The following is a 23,876-nucleotide window of genomic DNA, read 5'->3' as shown; positions in this document are numbered from 1 at the left end:
AACACAGCGCCCAAAACTGAGCACCCAAAACACACTGCCAGAAACACAGCACCCAAAACATACTGCCAGAAACACAGCACCCAAAACTCAGCACCCAAAACACACTGCCAGAAACTCAGCACCCAAAACTGAGCACCCAAAACACACTGCCCGAAACACAGCACCCAAAACTCAGTGCTTCTTTTTGGAAGGAGTTGATGCTTCATGCTTGCATAATGCAGCCTCCTAAATTAATCTGATAAATACAAATGGCTTATGTGCCCTTTTCAGTGGTGGGGAAGTCCAATTCCTTAGTTTGCAGCTGGGATATAATCTCTCCTGTGTTTTTACAGGGTTTAACATAACCTGAGCTGAGTGCAGTGGCTGTCCCAAGGCCATGTTTCAGCAGGTGTGCCCGACAGGAGCAGTGGTGGTTGATTAGTTCAGATTTCCCACTGCTGGCTCACAATACAAGACACGTCTTTGGCCTCTGGTGCCCACATTTTGCTCAGGTAAAGCTTGTGAAAACAGTGATAACTGTACTGTTATGTACTTGGCTAATCAATTTGTTCATTTTTGTGTGATTTTGAGGCAATTTGCTGCAAAGGTTATTTTAAATTTGAGTTTGCTGGGCATGTAGGCATTGTTTATACCTTGAGTGCAGGAAACTCTGTCGAAAAAAAATGCTGCTCCTGAGAGTGTATGGTGCTTCAGTAATTTAGACCAGCATTTCTATCATATCAGTACACTGAATGTTCATCTGAATTTCCATTGTGAGGCTTTCCACCAGCACTGGGAAATACCTAGGGGCCTTGGTGGGTGGGAAGGGTCCTACCCCATCCTTCCAGTGGTGCTAATTCCCTAAGAGATTTTAAGTTACTCCAGACAGAGAGCTCTGCAGAAGGGTTATGTTTATGGTAGGCAAGCCCAGGTTGCCATGGATTTCTGGCTGCTGTGACAGATTTTCTGTTTCCCTAAGGAACCTGTAGCAGTGGGCAGTGTGATGATACATGGGAAAAACTCTGTTTTCTCTTGGTGGGCAGCAAGCTGCAGGTCTGGGGCAGAAACCCCCTGCTCCCAGACACAAAGGATGTCTCTGTTTCTCCTACCTGCAGGAAGGGTGTCAGTGTTGTCTTGAAGCAGGTTCACCTCAAGAGCAGATTTTTTTAATGAAAAACTCTACAGCAGGAAATATATTCATGTCTGTGATGCTTATTTTCCTCTGTAGGAAGAGATATTTTTACTGTCCATTTGACTTAGTTATTATGTTATTAGTGAGTCTAGTTGGCCTTGAATGTTTAATTTCTTTAGGGACCAGATGTCAAAGGCAGCTTCAGAAGAATTTGACAGCTTAAGTCTTCTTGCAACTTTGATAAAATCTTGTCAGCAGGACATTTCCCTAAACCTGTTTGCAACCTATATAGCCTTGAGTATTGCTCTTAGCTTCACAGGAGAAATGAACCTTGCCTACTGTTCTTTGACCTTTGCAGGGTGAAAACTATACAGAAATTGCTATGTTCTCTCTGGGTCACATGAGAAGCCTCTGGCACTAGCTTGTGAGAGCTGCTGTGGGCAGCAGAAGGTTGCCCAGTTGCTTGCCTGACTTCCAGCTGTGGATGCTGCACACCTACAAAGGGCAATTGCACCTTGAGTTGAGGTGAGTGTGCTTATTTTGTATCAAAGCTTATATTCTATATTATTTCTGTTACTGCCTGCCTGTGCTGAGCTATTGGCCTTCCTGCATGGTGCAGATGTGCCACAAAAATTTCAAGAGGACTGTTGGAAACCCTTTGCTTGTTTGTGTACTTTACCCATCTGCCATCTTTGGCAGCTCCTTAGGCCCACGTGGGCTGAGGTCTGTCTAGAACAGCAGCCTCTGGGTGGCTGGATCCCAGTTTGGGTGCCAAACGTTTCTATTGCTCATGAATGTTTTTGCTGAGTTTCTGGGCTGGTGGAAATCTCATGCATTAGGCACTGCTGTGTTATTGGTATTCCTGTGGTCAGCCCCTGTGCTTGGGGCTTGTCCAGGCACCCAGGCAATGGCAAGCCAAACCCAGCAGTGCAGTGTCTTTGTCTTGCTTTAATTAATTAGAGTAGGACACAATTATTAGCAGCATGTTTTTGTTTCCATTTGTTCATTCTGACAGCAACCAAAGGAAGCCATTATCTCTGCAAGAGGAAGCTTCAGCAAATGTTGTGGTAAATAAAGCTAACAGGATCAATGCAAAGGAGAGGATCACATTCTCTTAAGGACAGCAATAGATAATCAGGCTGTTACATGCCAAATCCTTTCAGGAGGCATGATATCAAGTTCACACTCAGATCAGCCTTTAATCTTGGAGGATCGCTGACCTCTTTACTGGCTGATGTATTTCCCACAGTCTACCTGCTCTGTGACACAGGTCTCCCTGTGAGACAAGTGGCAGTTCTTTCAGTGCCTTCAAACACAAAGAAAGTAAGTTGATGGCACCCACCTGCTCCTTTTTGCCAAGACATTTCTGTGTGGGGCAGGCTAAAGATGGAAGTCCAGGCCTGGGCTTGACACTGGATAATGTTTCACATTTCACTGCTGGGCTCTTCCCTCTGCTTCTCCCTTCCCAAGCCACCTCCCCTGGTGCTCTCCCATATTTTTAAAAGCACTGTTGATGTTTTTCAGCGCTGGCTTTGCACATCAGCAGCCATTGCACAAGAAACCCTCAGGGGCCATTTATTTCACAAGCAAGGGTTGTACCCTGTGACAGTGCTTTCCATCACCTCCTCAAGAGCACTCTGGGCTCTAGCTGCTTCAAAATGGCAGCTATTGTTCAGTGTCCCATGCCCTGCTTGAAACCAGGCATGTTTCAATAGCTTTTCTCTGTGATCTGTTTATCCCTGTGTGCTTTCAGGGGGAGTGGGGAACAGCTCATTCCTATTTTAGTGACCAATGCACCAACATGCTGCAAACATCCTCTTTCTCTGCCTCTCAGCTTTCTGAGGTTGTCCTAATTTAATCTGGCATAAGCCCCTTGCAGAGCTGGAGGATCTGGAGACTGGCCATGCTCACTATACCAAGGTCTGTGCTGCATGGGCATGGGCCAGCCCATCCTTTACAGAATGATGCCTGCAAACAGGGAAGTTATGATTTGAATTTATTAAAAAAATATAAAAATCAACCTCTGGATAAAGGAGAGCAACAATGATCAGCACTTTGTTTTACAGCTGGAGGATGACCATGGTGACTGTGGGAGCCATTTATTACCTTTGGTAAGAGAATTGGCAAGACAAGTAGAAAACTTCAGAGGCTACAGGCTGGCTGGGCAAAGTGCTGATGCCCTCCCTCACTGGGTGGACTTGGGGACAGTGCACCTATATTAACATTAACCCATCATTTTCCATAAAAATACCTTATTACAGAGAACTTGTTTCTCCACCCCTCTATTACAAGCACCTGTGGGTCCTGTGGTACCAACCTTAGCTAATCCATGCCATCTCTAACAGCTGGGCTGAGTGCTCTTCCAAATTGTCAGCCTGATGCCACACACACTGATTTATATTCCCTGGGAAATACAATTGTAACTATTTCAATTACAAGAGACCTCAAAACCATAAATGTCTCCAAAGTTGTGAAGAATGTCCCAGTCTGGGACCAAAATAATCCTGCCTTCCTAAATTTTTCCCGTTATATTTTCCTGAATTTTCCTGCATCTGATACTTCAGCTGGAATGATGTACTTCCAGCATGTGCATATCTGCATGGCACACTATCTGCTTCCCCTGACATGATGCCCTCATCTCCAGATTACACCAGGGCTCCTTGCTCCCACTAAGGCTTCTCCCTAGGCAAATGCCTCTTTTGGTTTGTCCTCTTCCTTCCTATATTTGCTCATCCACTTTGGAAATAAGCTCTCCATAACCCAGGATATTGTTCATGTTTGTTTTGGGCTGGTTCAGGGTTTTGCTAGGAAAGGGGACGTAGTTCTTGCATGTCTTTAGGACAGTGTGCTTTATTCCAGGCTCAGGCCAACCCGTTGCAGTTAGCATGTGCAGGGCTGCATTCACCTACAGAGGTATATAAAGGGTAATGATAATGTTGCCCAGAAGGCAAACACATCAAAGGCCAAGGAGCAGTTAAAATGTATTATGAGCTGTTGGCAGTGATTGTGGGGGGTATTCGTGTGTTGCTGATTTAGACGGCCAGAGTAAATGAAAACCCTCTGGATTAATTGGCGCACCAAAGAGACTTGCAGGAAAATGGAGGCTGATGGAGAAAGACCAGCAAGGGAAAACACAGACAGCTGGGTGTGGGGCACTGCTGATTGACTTGCAGCTCCCTTGCGTGCCCTGAAAGGCAGGCAGAGCTGGGTGCCCTGCCAGCAGCTCAGCCAGCCTTTGGTGGGAGCAGGCTGAGCCCCACAGGCAGCATCTGCTGCTATTGCAGCCACGGGGGCAGCTGGAGGTGAGACTGACCAGGTGTCTCCTGACACCTGGACACCATGGGACCAGAGTTTAATTACTTTTAATGATGTGGGGTGCTGGGGGAGGGAGAGAGGCTGTGTGGTGCCTGGTGTCACAGAGCAACTGAAGCTGGGAATTTCAAAATGGATTTGTATGGAGTCTGCTGGCTGAATCAGATGACAACCAGAATTAAACTATACACTCCCATCTTTAGCTACTCCATATTCCAACTACTATTTTATCATTAATGCTTCAATTTTACATAAATGGCATCTAACTTAACTTACACTGGCAGCTATAGAGACTCCAATTGTACCAGCTCCCTCCTAAGCTAAATGAGCAGCTGGAGCAGGAGCACTCAGCACTGCAGCAGGTAAGTCCTGCCCTTGCAGACCACCTGCCTAGTGGTTGGGCAAGTATCCTGGTGCTGAGGATAGAGGGCAGCTGGAGATCTTTCATACATCCACACTGGGGCTGCAAAAAAGGGTCCCTGTCTTCTTTCTGATTAGCAGCTGTGCTCACCAGTGGGTTTCTAAGAGAATTGTGCCAAAGCCAACCTTCCACACCTCGTGCTGATATCAGTGATCTCTCATCTGGACATTCCATGGTTCATCCTGCCAAGTACTTCCTCTGTCTTGTCATGGTCTGACCTGCTCATGCTGACTCTGGTACAGACACTTTTGTACTGACAGTCTTGACTAGACACCTCCAGCTTGGGTGGTTTTCTGTCCTTTCTACCAGTTCCTCCTGCAGCTCAGGAGTTTGTTTCATTCCTGTACTCAACTCTGCACTTTGCATGTTTCTCTCTTGCAGAATTGAGGGATCCTTGTCAGGGGAGGTTGATGTGCTTCTGGTCACCTGGTGATTTACTTGCAAGGTCTCTTTTTTCTCCCATTATCATTTCAGTGCACGGAAGAGGGGAAGAAAGAGGTTGCTCTGACTGGCAGGTTCTCCCAACCACGTGTCCTTCCAGCAGCTGTGTGGGATTGAAGGTAAAACAACACAATTCCAGAGGGGTCTTTCTCTGTCCTTTTCCTAAATATACTTATAAGAAAAAAAGTGAAGTAAAGTTAGCAGAAACACAGAGAAGGAAAGCACATTGCTGTATGCACAGGTAGGATTGCTCCTCTCCCCAGGACCTGGACCCAACTCTCCAGTCTTGTCTCCTGTCTTATTGTCACAGATTATTTCAAACATGGCCCAGCTCTGCAGCCTCTGTCACTACCCATCCCTCTGTCCTCCTGACAATCTCCTCTTCTGTGGCTGTCACAGGAAAAAATCTTGCCTTCTGCTTGTGTCTGGGGCACTGTAGCAGGGCAGGAGAACACATTTTTAATATAGTGGGGGCATGAGAATGAGCATCGCCAACGTTTTTCTGACATGATTCTGAAACATTCCTTGCTTTTCCCACAAATCCCAGGCATATATAAAGAATCTGTTTTCACTCTTGAAGCTGAAGGCAAGCATCAATTTTAAAATCTATTTTTAAAGCAAATAGCATTGTAATTTATAATGTTAAACTGAAGTTTTTGGAGTGCTCTCATCCTTGGAAAAAAGAGAACATTTCATTTTTTGGTGACTAATGATTAAGTGTTTTCTAAAGGTGACTGAGCATAGCACAAAAAGCCCTAAATATATTTATTAGCTTATCAAACATAATTAATTGAATTTGGTTGCTAATGACTATAAGTTTGCAAGTGAAAAGCACTTTTGGTTAGCTAGACAGTTTATCAAAGAACAAAAATCCAACATTAAAACATATGAAACTTTTACTGAATAATCATGTTATTTGTAGACAAGCAGAAGTAGCATCACTGAAGTGCTCCTAAATGCCAAATTGGGTAATATACATAATTAGGCCCCATTTGATTAGATATGTGCCCAGGGGAACAGCCACACTCGAGATCCATATATTGGTGCAGTCTTGAAATAATCTTCAAGAAGGATGATGGCAATGTCTGAAGCTTCACTGAGGAGGCTTTTGGAACATAACCTACACATTTTCTCTGTTCCTCTGGTTATTCTTTAATTTAGTATCTTCTATTTTTAAAACAATGCATCCCTTGGATCTCAAAGGTGATATACTGCTTCCTCAAAGTGTCAGTACACTTTTGTCCCTATAAGGAAGATTTCTTATTCATCTTCATCACTTTATAAAGACTAAAACCTTCCCATATTTAGGGATGAAACCCAGCAATTGGCAAGGCAAGCTGTTTTTAGGAGGTGGCAACACTCATCACCTGGAGGGCAGCCCATCTCAGATCCACTCTCCTTTTGCAGCCCTGTGATGGATAAAGTCTTCTGCATGTTCTTTTAGGCTTTTGCAGAAGCCTTCTGAAGAAACTGCAAGGTCTCAGCAAGACCCTGATTTTGCATCAGATACAAGCCTCAGAGAGCCTGCAAGCCCTGAGCTACTGCCAACCCACAGGGAATGAGTCCAGAGGATACTGTTTGGGCAGCAGTGGAACACAAGACAGTCTTTAGCTGTAGATGCAATATGAATTGTCCCTGAAGATTATTTTTACATGCTTAGAGGGTGAATGAGTTTGGAAGTGTTGGAGAGAATCAGAGAATTAGGAGAATGAATTATTATTATGCATTATTTATACAAAAAGAGAGAAATATAACTCCTGGTGCAACATTGTATGCCCAGGGATGATGATAGGTGCTGCTTTCGCAAAAATGCCAGCTGGGAAATATTTAAAAGAAGGTTTTTTTTCCCTGAGTAAGGAGCAGACCAAGATACAGAAAGTTCTCCCAGGTGAGGGTACCAAGGAAAGACTGGTCTATATCAGGTAAACTGAGGCAATGAGTGCGGAGAGTCTGGCAGAGAGGAGCATGGAGTGTCAGTCCTGGCCAGTTTGCTCCAGAGGGCTGAGGTGTATGTGGCTGATCTGGTCATGTCAGCTGTCCCACCAGTGCAAGAGAGCCACAACAGACTCTTTACAGTGCTCTCCCCTTACAGGAACAAGGCAGGACCTGGCACCAGGGGACTCTGAAGATATGCTATGGAGAGGAAGTCAACACTGAAAGACTGTGAAAAATAAATGTACAAAGCTTTTTGGAAGAAGAAGGCTATCCTAGACAAATGGGAAACAGAACAGCTAAAAAGCTTTGGAGGGCAGAGGGGGAGGGAAGATTTTATTCCCTGGTTTAGCTGTTACTTGGCACAGAGAACTCCCAGGAGCATTTTCTAAGGGGCCAGTGACACAGCCAGCCGTGTTTGTGGCCCTGAGCTGGACAGCAAGAACGCTGCAGAGTGTCCATACAAACTCACCAAACTGTTCCTGGATGCTGCATTAGGATTGCACTTACTGAGGTGAAAATAGATACATGGATCCACCTTGGGCATGCAGTGCATGATTAGGAGCATGTCATCTTCCTCCATGTTAGCATGTTCTTAACTGTGCTCAGGGGAGAGGATCCTCAGCAATATAAATCAACATCACAGGTCAAATAATACTGAAACTGTGAAATTCCTACAGCCTTCCCTCTTTTCTTTAAGTAGGTGCTGTTTTTAACACTTGTTCCCAAACCAGGAGATTATGCAAACCAGTTTCTTGTTATTCACATCAGCACCAAACTATGAGGTCTGAAATTAGTCAGGCCAAGAGAGCAGGAGGGGACTCTAAACTGAGCTGTGTGTGAGCCCTGTGGTGATGGCAGTGATGGCTTTGCCAGCCCTACCCACCCTGTTTTTAAGGTATCTTGTGCACAGGCTGAAGGGCATTCTGTGGTCATGGGGCTGGAGGCTTGGCAGCTCTTTGGGGTGAAACCAGCCCTGAGGGAGCCCTGGGGGTGCCACAGAAAGCACTGGGGATGTGCTGTGTGTGAGAATGAGAGTGCTCACACACACATGCACGTATGGGCAGTATTGGTCCCTCCTGTGATAAATGGCTCTAAGTACAGCTTTGTGAAATTTTGAATTTCTGTTTTTCAGAACAGAACAAACTGCGGCAAAAAATAGGAAAAATTGTTTCCTGGAATTATATCAGTCATGTTCAGAAATGTTTCCGTGTTCTGTTTTGACATTTTTTTGGATCAAAGTGAAGCATTTTGACATTTCTGAGGTAGGAATGTTTTGTTTCAATTTGTTGAACTGACATGAAATGTTTAGTTTCAAGTCTGCTTAACATTAAAACAGGCAGTGCCTCTCCTTGGGTTTGGGTCCCATTCTCTCCTCTGGGCTGTGCTCCCTGGGAGCTCTGCCCAGCTCCCATAAAGTTTGGGCAAGGTCCACCTTGTTCTCAGTGTGTGCTCAGCCACAAGCCCCATGCACAGGGGGAAAAAAAAAAAAAAAAGATGCCTTTTCGGGAAAGTTCCTTCCCATGCTGAACTCAACTGAAATGAAAAAAATTTGTGGCAATTGAAGCAAAGTGCTCGGTTCCAGTTCACTGCTACAAAACATCATTTCTTGTCAGCAGCATCCCTGTTTTCCCACAGGCACTTCTTGTGATGCAGAAACTGTTTTCTGATTAAAAAGATCTCCCAGTGAGCCCACTCACCAGTGCTGATGTGATCTACACCAGTGATGGGGATGTAGAGGAGGAGCTGCCCTTTGGCGTTGGTTGAGCAGATTTCCCAACAAGCTGAGGACCCTAAAGCCCCATTTGCCTGCTTGGGGGCTGGCTGGGTCTGTCCCCAAGGGAGGTGAGGGGGCTGCAATAGGGACAGGAGTGTCTCCTGGGAATTAGCAGACTCTGCTCTTTTCTGCAGGTGGCTCTAAGGTCTTCCTGGGATTTCTGATGGAATTTACATAAAAGTCAGTTCAGGAGTTGCTTTGGTTCCTTCTCAACAGCTCTTTATGGGATGAAGCAGATCCTACTACTTACTGTGAGGGATAATTGAACTCCTTGCCCTCCCCCTTTCCTGGGCAACAGCTTCAAAAGATCTCTGATTTTGCTCACCAATCAAGCAATCTCATTTGCAAAACAACTGCAAGGGCCCTGCAAAAGCAGAAGGACAGCTCCTTTGTTAAATAGTGCCTTTTGGTGACACAAAGGAATCATAAAGGTGATGGAGCTGCAGACTGGACAGCCACATTTCCTGGACTATGCAGACTGGCTTCCCTCCCCCTCCCAGCTGTAATTTCAGACCCCAAGTCTAAGGATTATGCAAGGCTCGAGCCTAGTGAGAACAAGGTGCACTGCAACTATTCTTAGCTCCAGAAATTATTCCTGGCTTTGCTTTGAAATCCGAACCAGGGTTAATTTCTCTCCCCCTTCCCCCCTGTCTGTTTCCTCTCCCCTTTCATGTACCTATTTGCATAGACTGTCATCGTTAGAATTTCCATTAAAATTGAAAGCCTCCTTCCTGCATGTCACCTCTGGCAGCCCCCTTCCGCTCGCCCTGGTGACTTTGGGAGGGCTGGAGAGCAAAGGTCCTGGGCTAGCATCACCTCCCCAGCCCCGAGCTCCCCCTGCCCTCATCCCGCTCCTGCGTTGCAATGGGAACATCCATCAACTCGGGAGTGCCAGAGAAAAAGAGCAGACAGTTATCTTAATTATTTAATGATTGATTAACAGATGTTTACTGAGCGCTTCCCAACAGCAGAATTGTGTGAATTGTTTATTAACTGGGCAAGTGGTGTAATTTGCTGAACATCCTACACTCTCGTTGTTTCAATAGGAGGCAGTTTGCAGGTTTTGTAATGTTATATTGCTAAGAGTACTAGTAGTTCTGCTTCAGGAGAATAATTTAAATTAAGAGCCTTCACCTCAAGTTTTCATAGGCAGGGCTTCTCTCAACACCTGCCACTAAGGTTAATCTAACACCTCCATTATAAAGACCTGTGTTCAGCTGCTCTTTGGCAAGTTTCACCCACCTGGAAAGAAGGACTGAGCTTACTGCTCCTAAAGGGTGAATAAAAAGAGGAGGCAGAGAGTGTTTGCAGCTGGTGGTGAAACATGGCTGGCTGGTACAGGAGCCTCAGCTGCACCACTCTGCCAGGGGATGATGTTTTTTGCCAGAAGACCATGGAGGTATTTTGATAAAAATTGTGTGCTCTGTGCCTGTAGTATCAGGTTGGAAGGACTGTGTGAACAGGCTCTGTCAGCTGATGAGGAAGGATGGGGTGAGGACCATGGTGTTGTGGTGTACTGCTGCGCTCCCACATCCAGCTGGGGATGCTGGCAAGACCAGGATCCTTGCCTGGGCTGATTGTAAATCCTGAGCTCCACCCTGCCTGACCCAGGTAACCTGCTGAAGCCAGCCTGCTTCTGCTCTCTCCAGTCCCCAGGGCTTTCTTTGGGTCTAACTTTCCCTGATGCCTGAGTGCTCTCTGGCTTCTCCCCTCTCCTGTAAACAAGCTGTGACTCTTGCACAGAAGGATGCAAGGTAAATGCAGACTGGTCACCTGCAGGGCTCTGTGTCACTAAGCATGGGAGAGTCTGGGCCATGCAACACACATTGCCATGTGTGCTTGAGAACTGGGACTGCAGTCAGAATGGTTTTGGTGTGAGCTGTCGAGCACCTTGGAGACCTGTGGGGCTGGTGCACCTTCAGAGGTCCTTGCAGGTGAGGCAGGAAACGTGATGGAGTACAGGCAGCTGATGAAAGCTGGTGCTCCCTGCCCAGCCCAGCCGGGCTCCTTACCAGAATAAGGCTTGCAATACCATGGCTGCTGTGGTGGAGGATGATTGGGAGGGTAATAATCCTAGCTGGTGCTCTTGGATGGACTGTTTTGCCCAGGCTGCCATGGGATAGGTGTTGATCAGGTGTGTGATGTGTACCGTTCCCTATTTTTAAGAGGAAGTACAGAAGAAATAAGGAAACTTGCTAAATGAAACAAATTTGTCCTGGATTCACACTGGCATTTAGGAAGTATCAAAATCTTGTTAATTTTAAGGACTCTAGCACTTCTCAGCCCATGTGAATCCATCTTCTGTAGAGCAGTCATCCCATAAAGGTGGCTTCACATGTGGCAGCCACCCTTCAGGATTTTTTATGCAGTTTAATCGTGGATTGTTGCAGAAAAGCCTCTACTCCACCTGAAGAAAGCAGTATCAGTATTAGGTTGTTATTCTGTGGTAGTTCAGCACTAGAGGGAGATGTAGCACGTGCTTTACATCCAGCAGATTTCCTCTGTGCATGCAACAATATTTTACAGTAGTGTTTATGAGGAGGCTGTTTCTTTAATTGCCAACATAAAAATTTTTGTCTTGCAGGGGCAATTTTCTTGCATAGGATAAAAATCAGAGAGGCTGCTATTTGCCAAGCCTTAAAAGACTGTGCTTGTAGTCAATTAATTTTGTTATGTTTCATGTGTGTCTTGGATATTGGGGCTTCAGAACTTCAAGCAATTTACAGGGTTGGGTTTGGTTTGAGTTTTTTTCTAGGTATATGGCTGACATGAGCAAACAAGAGGTTGCTCTTTAGTTAGGCTGTAACTCTAATCCATGCTGCTGGCTGGAAGGGTCTGAGCTCTGCCCTTCTTACCAAGGGGACACTCCATGTGCTGTGGGACTGCAGCCTGTTGTGGCAGTGAGTCCTGCAGGTAGCTGAACAAAGATGTCAAACCAAATCCACCCAGCTCCACTTGCTTGGAAAACTGCATGCTTCTGTTTTCAGCAAAAATGGCTCTTCAACTTTGAAGAGCTCCCAGTAATAAAAACCAGTTGTCCACTTCATGCATGAGCAAAATACTTGGCAAAAAAAAGGCTGCTGCCTTGAGGTTTTGCAGAAGCTGGTCAAATTCTTGCCCTCTTGTTTTTCTCCTCATCTCCAGTGAGCAATTCTTATTCCATGTTTTATGCAGAAGTGTGCCAGTGTGAGGAGGTGGCTTGCTAGCCTGTTGGCCAGGGAATTTCCCCCTGTGCCTTTGGGTATGACACATACTTTGTGAGAAGAGCAGCCAGGCTGGTGTATGCCGTGTACATGCACAAATGTGGCTGCAGTAGAAGGTAAGAATGTCAATTGCTGAAGAAAACCTACATTCAGGCCAGGGGCTGAAGACTCTCACAGATCCAAATTTTGGCAGTTTGCTCTCTGGGAGATAATCACGTGTGCCCCCATGCCCTCCTCTCCTTTCTGCTGCTTGTACCCTGGAACTGCATGCGGCTGTGGTTCCCACCTCGGGCTGAGAGAAATGTCGGCTAGCCAGAAAAGATGTCCCCATTCACATTTCCACACAGCAACTTTTCTTCCCCTACTTTTAGTGCCTGTAATTACTTCTTTACTCTAGTGCCAGCAATCTTCCATCAGGCATCGTTATTAATGGAGAGAAAAGAGAAGGGAAGGGAGGGAGAGAAAGAGAGAGAGTGCCACAAAACTTAATTTAATCGCAGCACCCCATGCTCAATTTAACAGACACAACAGCTCAGAATGGGGTCCCTGTGCAATGGGAGGGCAGGCAGTGGAGCGTCCCTGGAAAGAATTAATTGTGGATGACAATGTGTAAACAGTGCAGATGAATAGGGCATGCAGGTGTGAGGCACCGGGGCCATCCCAGGGACTTTTTCACACGAATTTCAGCTCCTTCACTGCTGACCTGCTCCCGAAAACGTGATTAGTGTCGGCGTTGGGAAACCATTCAGGGTGTCAGGATTTGGCACATATTAACTAGCCCTGGGGAAGAGGGGAGGGGGCACATGGGGGCTATGAAAGGAGGAAGTCTGGCGGACAAGGGGATTGTTAAAGGGCCAGAAAATCCTCATTGCTCTGAGGTGCCCTCGCTGCTTGGAGAAAAATGGAAGGGAGCCGAAGCAGAATAGAGCTCTGAGGCACTCTAGCTCTTACTGAGCTATGTGGAAAACAAGATAATGCATTGTGGAATACTTTTCTTCGAGTGTCCATCATAAATATTAGTGATGTTTGTATTAATGGCATTCCTTGGCTGTGGTTTTCCCAGTTCTAGACACTTCAGCTTGAGAGATAAATGGTCAAAACAAGCAGGAAAGTTAATGATGCAAGTGCTGAGAACAGGAAATATCTCTTGGGTATTATATGGATTTTATTCAGAAGGCAAAAATGCTGCTTCACAATTATGTACTCTCTATGTACAGTGATACAGACAGGGGGTTGTACAATGGGCCCAAAATACCAAGCCTGAGGTCAGATGCTCTTAAATTATGTTCCTTGTGGCAGTCTGGCTTTTTGCATCCAAGCAGGGGAGTTACATGCAGAGAGTAGGCAAAGTTACTGATATCTTTTCCTACTCATAAGAATGATGCAAGGCAAAGGGTGGAACTTGATGAGAACTGCCATAAATACCAGTGCCTCTGCTGGATTCTATTATGCTCTTTCTTCCTCGCTGGAAATCCTTTCCCTGCCTGTCTTGTGACTTGGGCAACATGGCAGGAGTGCAGTGTAGGTACCTGCTGAGATTCACAGCTTTGCACTCCCTAGATCCCTGCAGCCCAAAGGCTCACTTGTGGATGTGAAGGTGAGGCTGGATTCTTGCTGTCCTGGTGATGACAAAGGGCATAGCCATTGGTGCTGATTTGGCAGTGCAGACACTGTGTGAGTGGCAAAGTGGATCAGTCCCTTCCTAGGCTGTTTCAGCTTGGAGAGATGAAATAGGTGGAGAGGGGGGGACATGAAATATCATCACAGAAATCATGAAGGCAAGTGTAGGAATCCCACCTCCAATTCAGAATTGAACTTAGTCGCTGTTGGAAAATTACCTACTTATTTTGCTTAGTAACACACTAATGACAGACTAGCTCAGCATCCTTTTGAGAAAAGGCTGGTGGTGACTATTGCTGCCTCCAAGTCATATTGTGGGGCTAAGGGAACACAGAACTTCTGTGCTTGGGCAGTAGAAGTTGTGTCTTTAGTCCTGATTGTGGCAATTGGAGATGATTCCTGTGATAAATCTCTGGAAAACAGCAATGGCTATATGGGAAAGTTGCTCCTTAAGCACTAAAGGAAACTGGCAATGCTTGTATGCTCAGTTAAATTGTTGGCAGAAGGGCAAAACTTGATTGCTGTTAAGCCCATAAGAAATAATAGCAGAGGCCTACAGAAGGGCTGTGTTGTGATAGCTCAGGCATGGAGGAGATGGGGCCAAGGGAAGGTTAGTAATTTGCAAGCAGTAAAAATGGGACAGCTGATAAAAGTGAGGATGTGTATCCCCAGACACTTGTGTTAAACTTAAGACCATAGCTCTAGCTTGGAATTTTACAGAATCCTCACACCAGGTGTTTAGCATGGTGCTGCTTGTGAAATATGCTCCTGTGGTAACAAATTGCCCTTTCTTGTAAGGCTGTCCAGTTAGTGCAGAGGTTCTCAGGCTTCATGGGAAATCTCAGCAAGAGGGAAGTTCAGAAGTCATACAGGGATGTGTCCCTTCTCTTGGCAGCTCTGTTGTTGTCTGGATACCAAGCACAGGGTCTGGGCATGGCCAGGTGATGATGAAGGGGCTGGGCTCCTGGGCACTGTGATCTTTGCAGATGGGCTGGTTGAGCTCTGGTGCAGGTGGGAACATCTGCCACCCTTCTGGGCTGCAGAAACTCTTCAATACAAGCTCATTGTGACTGTGAGTTGAGTGATGGATTTACCCAAAAATGTGAACTGTTTACATTGGAATTCCTGATGCTGTAACCAAATTATTGTGCAGTACGTGTTGCTCCTTTTCTTAGAGCTTTTTCCTCACAGCAGGTGCCCTTCTTGAGGCCTATCAGCTTATTGACCAAGCCTAGACTTCCAAGCATCCTGAGCCATGACTTCAGATCTGTCCCACTAGTTAACCAGGGGAAGAGTTCTGATCTAAAAGCAGATATAGTTGAAAATCAACTTGGTTACCTGACTTTTCTATTTAATGTGAGAGTGTAGCTTGATGTGACAAAAGGACCAATGTATCCTTCTCCTAAATCAAAGCAACAATATTGAAAAACCTCAATAAATGGTGGGGGAAAAAATTCTCTGAGGCAGCAAAAGGGATGCCGCTTAAAATCAAATAGTCAACTGGATAAACAGCTCAAATTGTGTAGAGTTCTTAATAGTGGCTCATTTGCCCAGCTCTGCTAAAGCTCCCCAACTTTTTCTTTCTCACAAACACTTCTGCAGTTGATACTGGTTATCATATCTGATGAATGTGATGATATACTGAGTCCAGCTTTGCACATGTTTTTGTGCTGTGAGAGAGCATTCAGAAAACACTCGGCTTCTTTCAGCCTCCTGCTGGCACCTTGGCAACACTGGAGTTTTCCAAAGTGCTCTTAGACACAGAATCTAAGTAACTTATTTGCCTTGTAGTGAGGTGCCTTAGAAGAGGGAGCAAGGAATCAGGAGCTCTAAAGTGAGATGGAGCAGTCTGTCCTAGGAAAGAAACCTGAAGCTCTGGGTGCATTGGCCACTGGCACCAGGCTAGGGCAAGCCCTGGATCTGCCAGGGGAAGGAGACTTGGGAACATGGAGAAAAGGCCACAAGGGTGAATTCACTGCTCAATATTCAGGCCAATGAGAGATATCTCTCAGCTTAGTCTCTGTAGGGTTGTTCATCACCTTTTCTTAGCTGGTCTGCTTGCAAGTAGTGCTGGTCAGGCTGCAGCACAGAAATACAGTGGTATGGCAACACTGAGACAGAAATTATGAAAAGCACAGCCTCTGCTGGTTTATGGGTGATCTGAGGTACAATTAAATGTTAAAGACGAGATAGATTTCTCTCAGTTTGGAGAAGGGCTGACTAATTACATAAAATAAGTCTATATCAAACCTTCAGCCAATGCTCAGATGAAGTACATTCTGAGTAATTTGCTTCTTTTCTGACAAGTTTTTGAAGTCTGCATTTATAGCTTCTGATGGGACAACTTCTAAGCATCACTTCATAGAAAAGCTCGTTGCATATTTTCTATTTCCTAATTTGTGCCGACACTAAGGCAGAGGACATGCATTACTGATTTCTGAATGCGAATAGTTTTCCTGGAAAGTATTTTTCTTGGGTGTAGACCATGAGTTTGAAGGTAAACAAGGAACCTTCTTTAGTTCTAATAGTTTATCTGTGTTGATTGAACTGAAACCCAAAAAACCACTTAATCCTAGCTATTACACAGTGGTGGATGGCTGCTAATGCCATCCTCTCTGGAACAGGCACCAAACTGGTTATGCTGGGGTGCTCAATCTGTCTGTCCAGCTAGCAAAAGCTAATCCCCTGCACTGCCAAGCCCTGTCCTCTGGCTGAGGTGGAAGCAGGTCTGACTCTGGATTTGGTTCATTGCTGGCTCCAGCTGCAGTGGTCAAGCATAGGGCTGCTTGACAAATGCTCCCAGACACATGAATTGTGTATCTTATTACCCATTCCTGTGTTTCTTGAACTCTTTCTTAAGCACCCCTGCATCCCCATTTCCATTCCTCAATTGAGAGAGACAACCTGCACCTAATTAGTTTTCTCTTGTAGTCCTGGTTCTGCCACACATCCATCCCTGAGTTTGCTATTTGTGATACTGCCAGCCAGGTTATCTCAGGCTCATGTGCTGTTATAGATATGGCTGCCAGGCAAGCTGGCCTGGCAAGGCCCCATTTCCCAGAATGTCCCCAGTGCTCCACTCCAGCTCCCTCGTGGTTCGGCTGTTGCTCACACACGTTCCCCATAACCACATAAGGGATCCAGCCAGCCCCACAGCACCACCTGTACATTTTGCCAGCTTCTCACAACATTCCCTCTCACATTCAGCTTTCTACATCACATCCACTTTCTTGCCCATTAGCTTCCAGACTCTTTCCAGGTAGCTCAACCTCAGGCCTGCCCTGCTGGCAGCTTGGTGGGTATTAGCCCCATCCTCCCACCTGTGGAGTTATTATTTGCTTGTAAATGATCCACACAAAGCCTATTAATATATTTATTGGATGACATAAATCAACTTGTTACTGAAAAGTCTTGCATTTTTGAGGATGTATGACAAGAAAGCCAAGGCAGAGGTCCTGTCTGAGCAGTTGTATGCTCTGCTTTCCAGCTAATGCCAAAAGCCAGGACTGCTTAATAACAAAGCAGACTCAAAGAAGGTGGTCGTGAAATGTTTGTGGATGTCCTTGCGTGTTCCTTGGCAAGTCTGTGGTATCACCTCTAGTACCCTGAGGGTGGTGAAGTGATTCAGCTTGGTTGTTTCTTTCACACCTTCAGGAATGTGTGAGGTGTCATTTTGGATCTGCTAAGCAATGCTGGATGCCTGCCCAAACAAAGTTGCTGGCCATGGGAACAGTTGGAGTCCTTATGAGAGAGGTTTGGGGGAGAGGGTGTGAAAGCAGCCAATGGCAGAAGCACCCATGAGGTGTTTGCCTGTGTCCCTGCCCCTCTCTCAGCACCCCACCCTTGCACCTCTGCTGAGGCCCAGTGGAACCAGTTCCTCCTGGCCAGCCAAGGGCAGGGAGAGCTGTTCTCCATGCCAGGGTGCTGCTGAGCAGAAGCACCTGCAGCCACATTGCTTGCTCCCAGGAGAGAGAACTGCTGCAGCTCTGCTCTCCTTCCTGCCATCCACCTGCTCACCTCCACTCCTGCTGGCAGCACAGACCTCTGCCAGGCACTGCTGGGCTCTTTATGCCCTGGAGGTTGGCACACCTGGGGAAAGATCCTGTATGAGACAGACGCTTATGCATGACATGAGAACCACAAAATTTGTCATAATGTAAAGAAACTGCTGTGAGTAACCCACACCTGAGGGGAATGGGTGTCCCTCAGTTTTCTGCCTTGAAAACTAAATGAGATTATCCTAGCTGTGAGTGCCCATTAGATTTGTATCCATTCATAGGCTTCAAATGGATTGCAGCTTAAATCTTCATGTTGCAGACAAAATGCCCACTGGATTAAGCCTATTAGGGAATATGAGCTCTTTATGCACAAACAGTCTGTTTGCATTGGCCTGTAATTATTTCCCAAATACGTTGGGCTACGTGTATCCTAGGTAATAATAACATAACGTATGTCACCTACTTTAAAAAGTCAGAAAATTTTGTTTTGTTTTGTTTTGTTTTTTAAAAGAAGGTTATGTTTAGAAAGAGAGTTAGATGCTGAAAGATCTGAAAATATCTCATACTAGAAATGCACAGAAAGCTCTTTTTAACCACACCAAAGAGTCTCATTCTCTCTGTATTTTGAGCACCTTTGTCTTCTTTGCATATATAAAAGGTGAAGTATTTGGCTAGTTCCCAGCCAAGACTGCACACCCAGGATTCCACCCAGCTTCTTCACTCTAGTCATGCACACAGTTTTACCTGTTTTGCCAATGAAGGAACTGGTGGGTTGTGCAGCCTTGGCTGGTGCCAATGCTCAGCCTCAAGAATTTGAGTGGTTAGGTGTTGGTGGCCACACTCTGGGATGGCTGCAGAAAGTTTGGCTGAAAATGTTTTCTGAAAAATGTACAAGGATCATATAGCATATACATTTCTGCTCTACCAACTAAACTTACTGAAGAATCAACTTTTTCTTTGATGCATGGTGCCTGGCAATTTCCATCTTTGGGTGACATTCAGGAGACTTTATTTTGCAGGCAATGAGAAGGGGTATTTTACAGCAGGCCTGATTGCTTGCATAGGGATTCAGGGACAGGCCAGAGATCAGTATCTGGCTTAGCTGGTACTGCAGACCTGAGACAGCCCCACAGGTGCCCCTAGCATTTATGTCCTATTTGGGTTTTGGGGAGGGACTTCTAGGCTGATTCAGGTATCAGAGGGTCAACCCACCGTCAGTAAAAAGGGATGTGTTGCACATATGAGTGGGGAATAGCTGTCTCTGGAGGGAGGGCAGCTCCACCACTGGGGAGCTGGCACATGAACAAACTCTTTCTGCACCTTGAAGGTGAAGGAGGCCTGTGGTTCTATTATAATACCTGACCAAAAGCTTGTTTTAATGAATGGAGAATACTTTGAAAGCTTTGTTGCAGGCCTGAGGCAAAACCAGCCCATGCTCTGGGAAGGACATGCATGGTCCAGAAGCAATGGAGGCTCTTCGTGAGAGTGGGGCAGGTCCTGTGCTGACAGTGAGTCCCTGCACCCACAGGGGTGTTGTTACTATTAGCTAGGTGTCTCTTCCCTAACAAGTAGTTTTGTGGAACAGAAGTCCCTTTGGCCATGCTGGAATGACACTGGAGTGTTCCTCCTGCAGAGCAGGAGTATTTCTGAGGAGCTTCATGGACTGTGTGGGTCAGGAAGAGACCCTGTAATGAACACATTTCAGGAGATCTACAAATTCTGAGGAGGCACAGGTATGCCCCCCAAGAGGTCTATTCTTTAATTCAAGTGGCCCATTCTGTGAGGACTCTTGTTTTCTAAGGAGCAGCCTTTGGCAGAGGTGCCATATGCATGGGGCTCTGGCATCCAGTGCTGTGCAGGTAAAGCAGGTGTGTGTATTTGGGAGGCATTTCTACACACACACAGGAGGGTGCTTGTACACAGATGTGTATGTCTGTCTCTTATGTGGCTGTGTTCTTTGAACTGATCCAGTATCACGCTGAAGTGAATGGGAGGTGGGTAATGCCTACAAGCCCACACATGGGAGTACCAATTTGCATGAGCATGTCCTTGTTTTGAAGCAGACTACTGTTCTCAGCAGACTGCAGCCTTTTCTTCTCCTTTTGTATTTTTCAGTATGAAAACACTGCATATACTTTGCCTCTCTGAGGGGCTCCTTGCAATTCAAGAAACACATATTTGTCGGTGCTTTATGTCAGTGCTTAACACCTGAGGAAGCAAATGGCAAGCACTGGAGACTGATGGTGCTCAGCAACTCCTGGGAAGTCTTCTTGATCAGCCCCATAAGCTGTGTTCTCTTCCTGCTCTCTACTTTATCCCCAGTGTGTATTACACTTGCCCCAGCTTTGCAGAGATAATTTGCACTCTCCTAGTTCATTAGCTGCTACCCCCTCCTGTCCATGGGCAAAAAAAAGCCCTTACTGTTCAAAAGAACACATGCAGCAATCATTAATGCTGACCCTAATTGTGCCAATTCAAACCACTCAATAGCTCTAATTAAAACCTCTCTTGTGCAGGGCACTGAACAGTAACAAAACTGTCACCCCGAACAATCAAATCATGGAGCTAAGAAATTTTTTTCCCCCTGTTGTTCAAATGTTGTTGCTGCTGTCGGAAGGGTCATCTGAAGGGATTAAGTATGGGGCTTTTGTAGCCTGCAAAGTTGGTGGGAGTAGGCGGGGGAATATCTAAACCCAACCAATATCTTTTGGTCACAGTTTGAAATCAGAAGACGCCAACTTTTTTCCAGGTCTCCTTTCATCCACTTTACCCACCCCCATACAGCAAGCAACACCTGCAAAGTAGACAGGCTGTTGGTTATGAGACACATGGACACCACAAGTCAACTCAAACATCTGCAAAGGAGGGGGTGAGGGGGAAACCCAGGCGTTCCTATCCCTACAACCTTGTTTCTCAGGGTCCCTGACTACACTTTCCTGTGCACCATAAATAACTCTGCAATTACATTAATTGGTTGCATATTTGTTGACACAGGGGTGGACAAGGGTAGGTTATGGTGGGAGGATTTTTTGCTTTCAGTGCAATTTTATACTGCTTTCTTCAGATGTGCTTTAATCCCCACTCTCCCTCCCCCCATTATTTAGAGTTCTCATGTCTTTCAGAATAACTTTATAAGCCTGTGGGTGGGAGGGGGGAGCAGGAAAAAAAGAGCGTTAAAATTAATTTGATGGCACCCATGCACACACATCTGTTCTGCTGTGTTTCCCTAGCAAAGTCTATCAATCAAAAGGAAAAGGTTGATATGTATCACAGTGGGATATTTCAAAAAGCTGGATGCAAACAATTGTGTGCTGTAAGGTTTTATTCTAAGTTTCTGACAGGAATCAAAAGATCAAAATGGTGTGCATGTGTATCTATATTTTATTTCACATTTCCCATTTTTTTTAAAGAAGGTAGTGAAACTAAGAGAGCAATAGAGTTAACTACCAAAATTCCAGTCTTGGTAACGTTTGTTTAATGTTTGTGCATGTTCTGAAGCGCAAACCTGGGATCACATGTAAGAGCCTGACAATGCTGCAAGCACTTTTATATCTGTGCTTCTATTCTAGATCATTACAGGAACACATGCTAGCTACCCTGTGTGGTTCTGGGTTCAAACCACCACCTCAGACTACTTGGTATGGGGTACTTCACTGAGTCTTTCCTTCAAGCGCCTCTTTGACTTGCTTTCTGTTGCTAGCAGTAATCAGAGTTGCAGTGAGAAGGTTCATGGCATGTTGTGTTTCATCTTTCCTCCTTTCTTCTCTTAGCTGCTGTCCCAGCTGAGAAGTAGGGAGTGGGATGACACCATAGAGCGCTGGCAGTCTGCCTCTTCAAACACGCTGCGCGCTTTCTGTAAGAAACCACCTTCGCTGCTTCTTGTTCTGTCTGCTGGGCTGTGCCGTGTGCTGTTACAACATTGCCTTGTCTCAGCAGTGAAGCCCTTTCATTTAGTGATGGATGAAATAGCCTGGCCTTAGAGTACAGCTTGACTCAGCCTCTAAGTATTCAGCGTTGGTTAGTGACGAAGCACAAAATCTTGATGTATAAAGACACATTCTTTATGTATAGAAGCAACAGGACAAAGCCTAAGAATGTTTTTAAAATATTTTGAGGTGAACAGTCTCCTCTTGTGCAAAACTCTTGGCAAATTTGGCCATATGAGCAGAATAGTTTCAGGATATAGTCAATTTTCCCCAGCTTGCCTCAAACCCTGTGAGTACTAACCCGGAGCCAGCAGGAGGACCACACTCTTTTCTAAAAATGGGTGTGTGCATCTGTTATGTGTGATGGTGCTGACCCACTCCTGTCCTTGTGTCACCACTGAGTGGTAATGCAACAGTTTTCAATAGCAATATGCTCCTACAATGGGATGAAGAGAAATAGGTGACACTACTATATGGCATTCAAATGAGTGCATTTCAGAGCAAGATCCTTTCATCAGCAGCGCTGGAGAAAAGAAACCAGAGCTCTTTGACGTTTTGTTGTCTGTTGGGGGCATTGGGACATAGCAAAACATGTCTTCTTTACACTTGCTCAAAAAGGGGAAATAAGGCACAGAGAGGGGGTTTTGACCAGCTCTAGGGGCTTTCATCCAAGCTGAGAACAAACTCTGGGACTCTAGTATCTTGTCTAGCTTCTGGAAAGCAGCAACTCTTTTTCTGAAATGATTCTTGCCTGTCTTCATACAGGAAGCTCTGTGTGTGTCTCTGTTATCTATTGAGCTTAGGGTAGGGGATTTCTGCAAAATACACTCCAGTGTAGATTCCCATCGCTTTCTGTATGGATCTCCCACGGTCCTGTCTGCCCTTCTGTCTCATTCCTTGCCCCATTTTCTAGGCAGCAATGCTGGAGTCTATCCTCTTGACTAAGCTGTTGCACTTTAATTTTCAACAGGCCCCTATTGCTCTTGCACCTTGTGTGTGGTCTTTGAACGTTATGTGGCTCGGCAGCTGGGAATAGTGAGTGGGTGGGCAATTTAAAACAGAAAAGACTCTGTATCAGCACAGGGCTGAGGTTTGAACTCTGCTCAGCTTTGGATACGTGTAGCTGGTTCTCAGGGCTGTGATTTAAGTGCCGTTTTGCTGGTGTCAGTGTGAAACTTAAATCAGTGTTAAGAAACTGGTAGGGAAGAAAAAACAAACTTTGCCTGTCCGATAACGAGTGTTACTCTTGGCCCTGATGAAAAATTGCAGGGTCAAGGCATCTTAGAATGTATTCTGCTGTTTTGTCACCATTTTACCTCCACAACTAAGAAGACAAAGAGTGTCTATTTCAATGTCAGGGTTTCTTTGCTGGAGTATATTTCTGAGCTGTTTCATGCCATTTAGAACACAAATCTGATTCTGATTTTCCTTGAAGCTATGGGCTGCTAAAGAAGAGAGGCAGATGAGGGAAGTGCCAAGCTGTGAGACAAAATACTTTATTGCATTCATCTGAGTGTTTCTGTGAGGACAGGTAAATGTGCTCAAGCAAAAAAATACAGTCTCAATATCATAACTTGTTGAGCTCACAGGGCCTGGTCCTCAGTTGCTTCCTTCTTTTTGTTGTCTATGCCGGTGGAGGATCACATGGAGGGGAGGTCAGGTTGCCTTGCATGAGCCCTGGCCCGATTCCCACACACGCTCTTTTGCACTTTCAATAGTAATCCCACTCTGCATGGGCAGAGAGTTTTCATGTATGAAGGATTCATTATTGCATTTACAGCCCAGAGTACTAAGTCCTCAAAATTTCAGTAGAGGTAGCTTTTTCCCCACCCACTTTCCATCTATCCCACCCAGGTAGACAGGATGATCAGAAAGAATCCTTGCCTTGATAAGATTGATAAATGAGGTTGGAACAGATATCCTCTTTTCTGGAGTCCATATGGAGTCCAACCCAACTTCAAACTCATAGCTGACAAAGTAAAAAAAAAAAAATTGGCAAGTGCCTAAGTATTTTTAAAGATTCTAAAGGTTAAAGATATGGTCGATTGGCATTCTGTTTAGAGCCTGGAGTGATGTTATATTTGCTTTACAGAATTCAAAAGAGTGCACAATTAACATTAGAAATCTATTAGATA

General features: G+C 45.4%; 1 long non-coding RNA gene across 1 annotated transcript; it reads left to right on the top strand.

Moving 5' to 3' along the window:
• The first annotated feature begins 1,286 nt into the window (after positions 1-1,286).
• Positions 1,287-23,501, top strand: LOC306803911. Its single transcript, XR_013774751.1, has 6 exons — positions 1,287-1,636; positions 5,319-5,404; positions 7,378-10,393; positions 19,217-19,323; positions 19,454-19,548; positions 19,931-23,501. It is a non-coding gene; the product is annotated as an uncharacterized lncRNA (long non-coding RNA).
• Positions 23,502-23,876: the final 375 nt, after the last annotated feature.

This window comes from Erithacus rubecula (genome assembly GCF_903797595.1).
Source record: "Erithacus rubecula genome assembly, chromosome: 6".
NCBI classification, from domain to species: domain Eukaryota; kingdom Metazoa; phylum Chordata; class Aves; order Passeriformes; family Muscicapidae; genus Erithacus; species Erithacus rubecula.
This window is presented reverse-complemented; position numbering and strand designations above follow the sequence as displayed.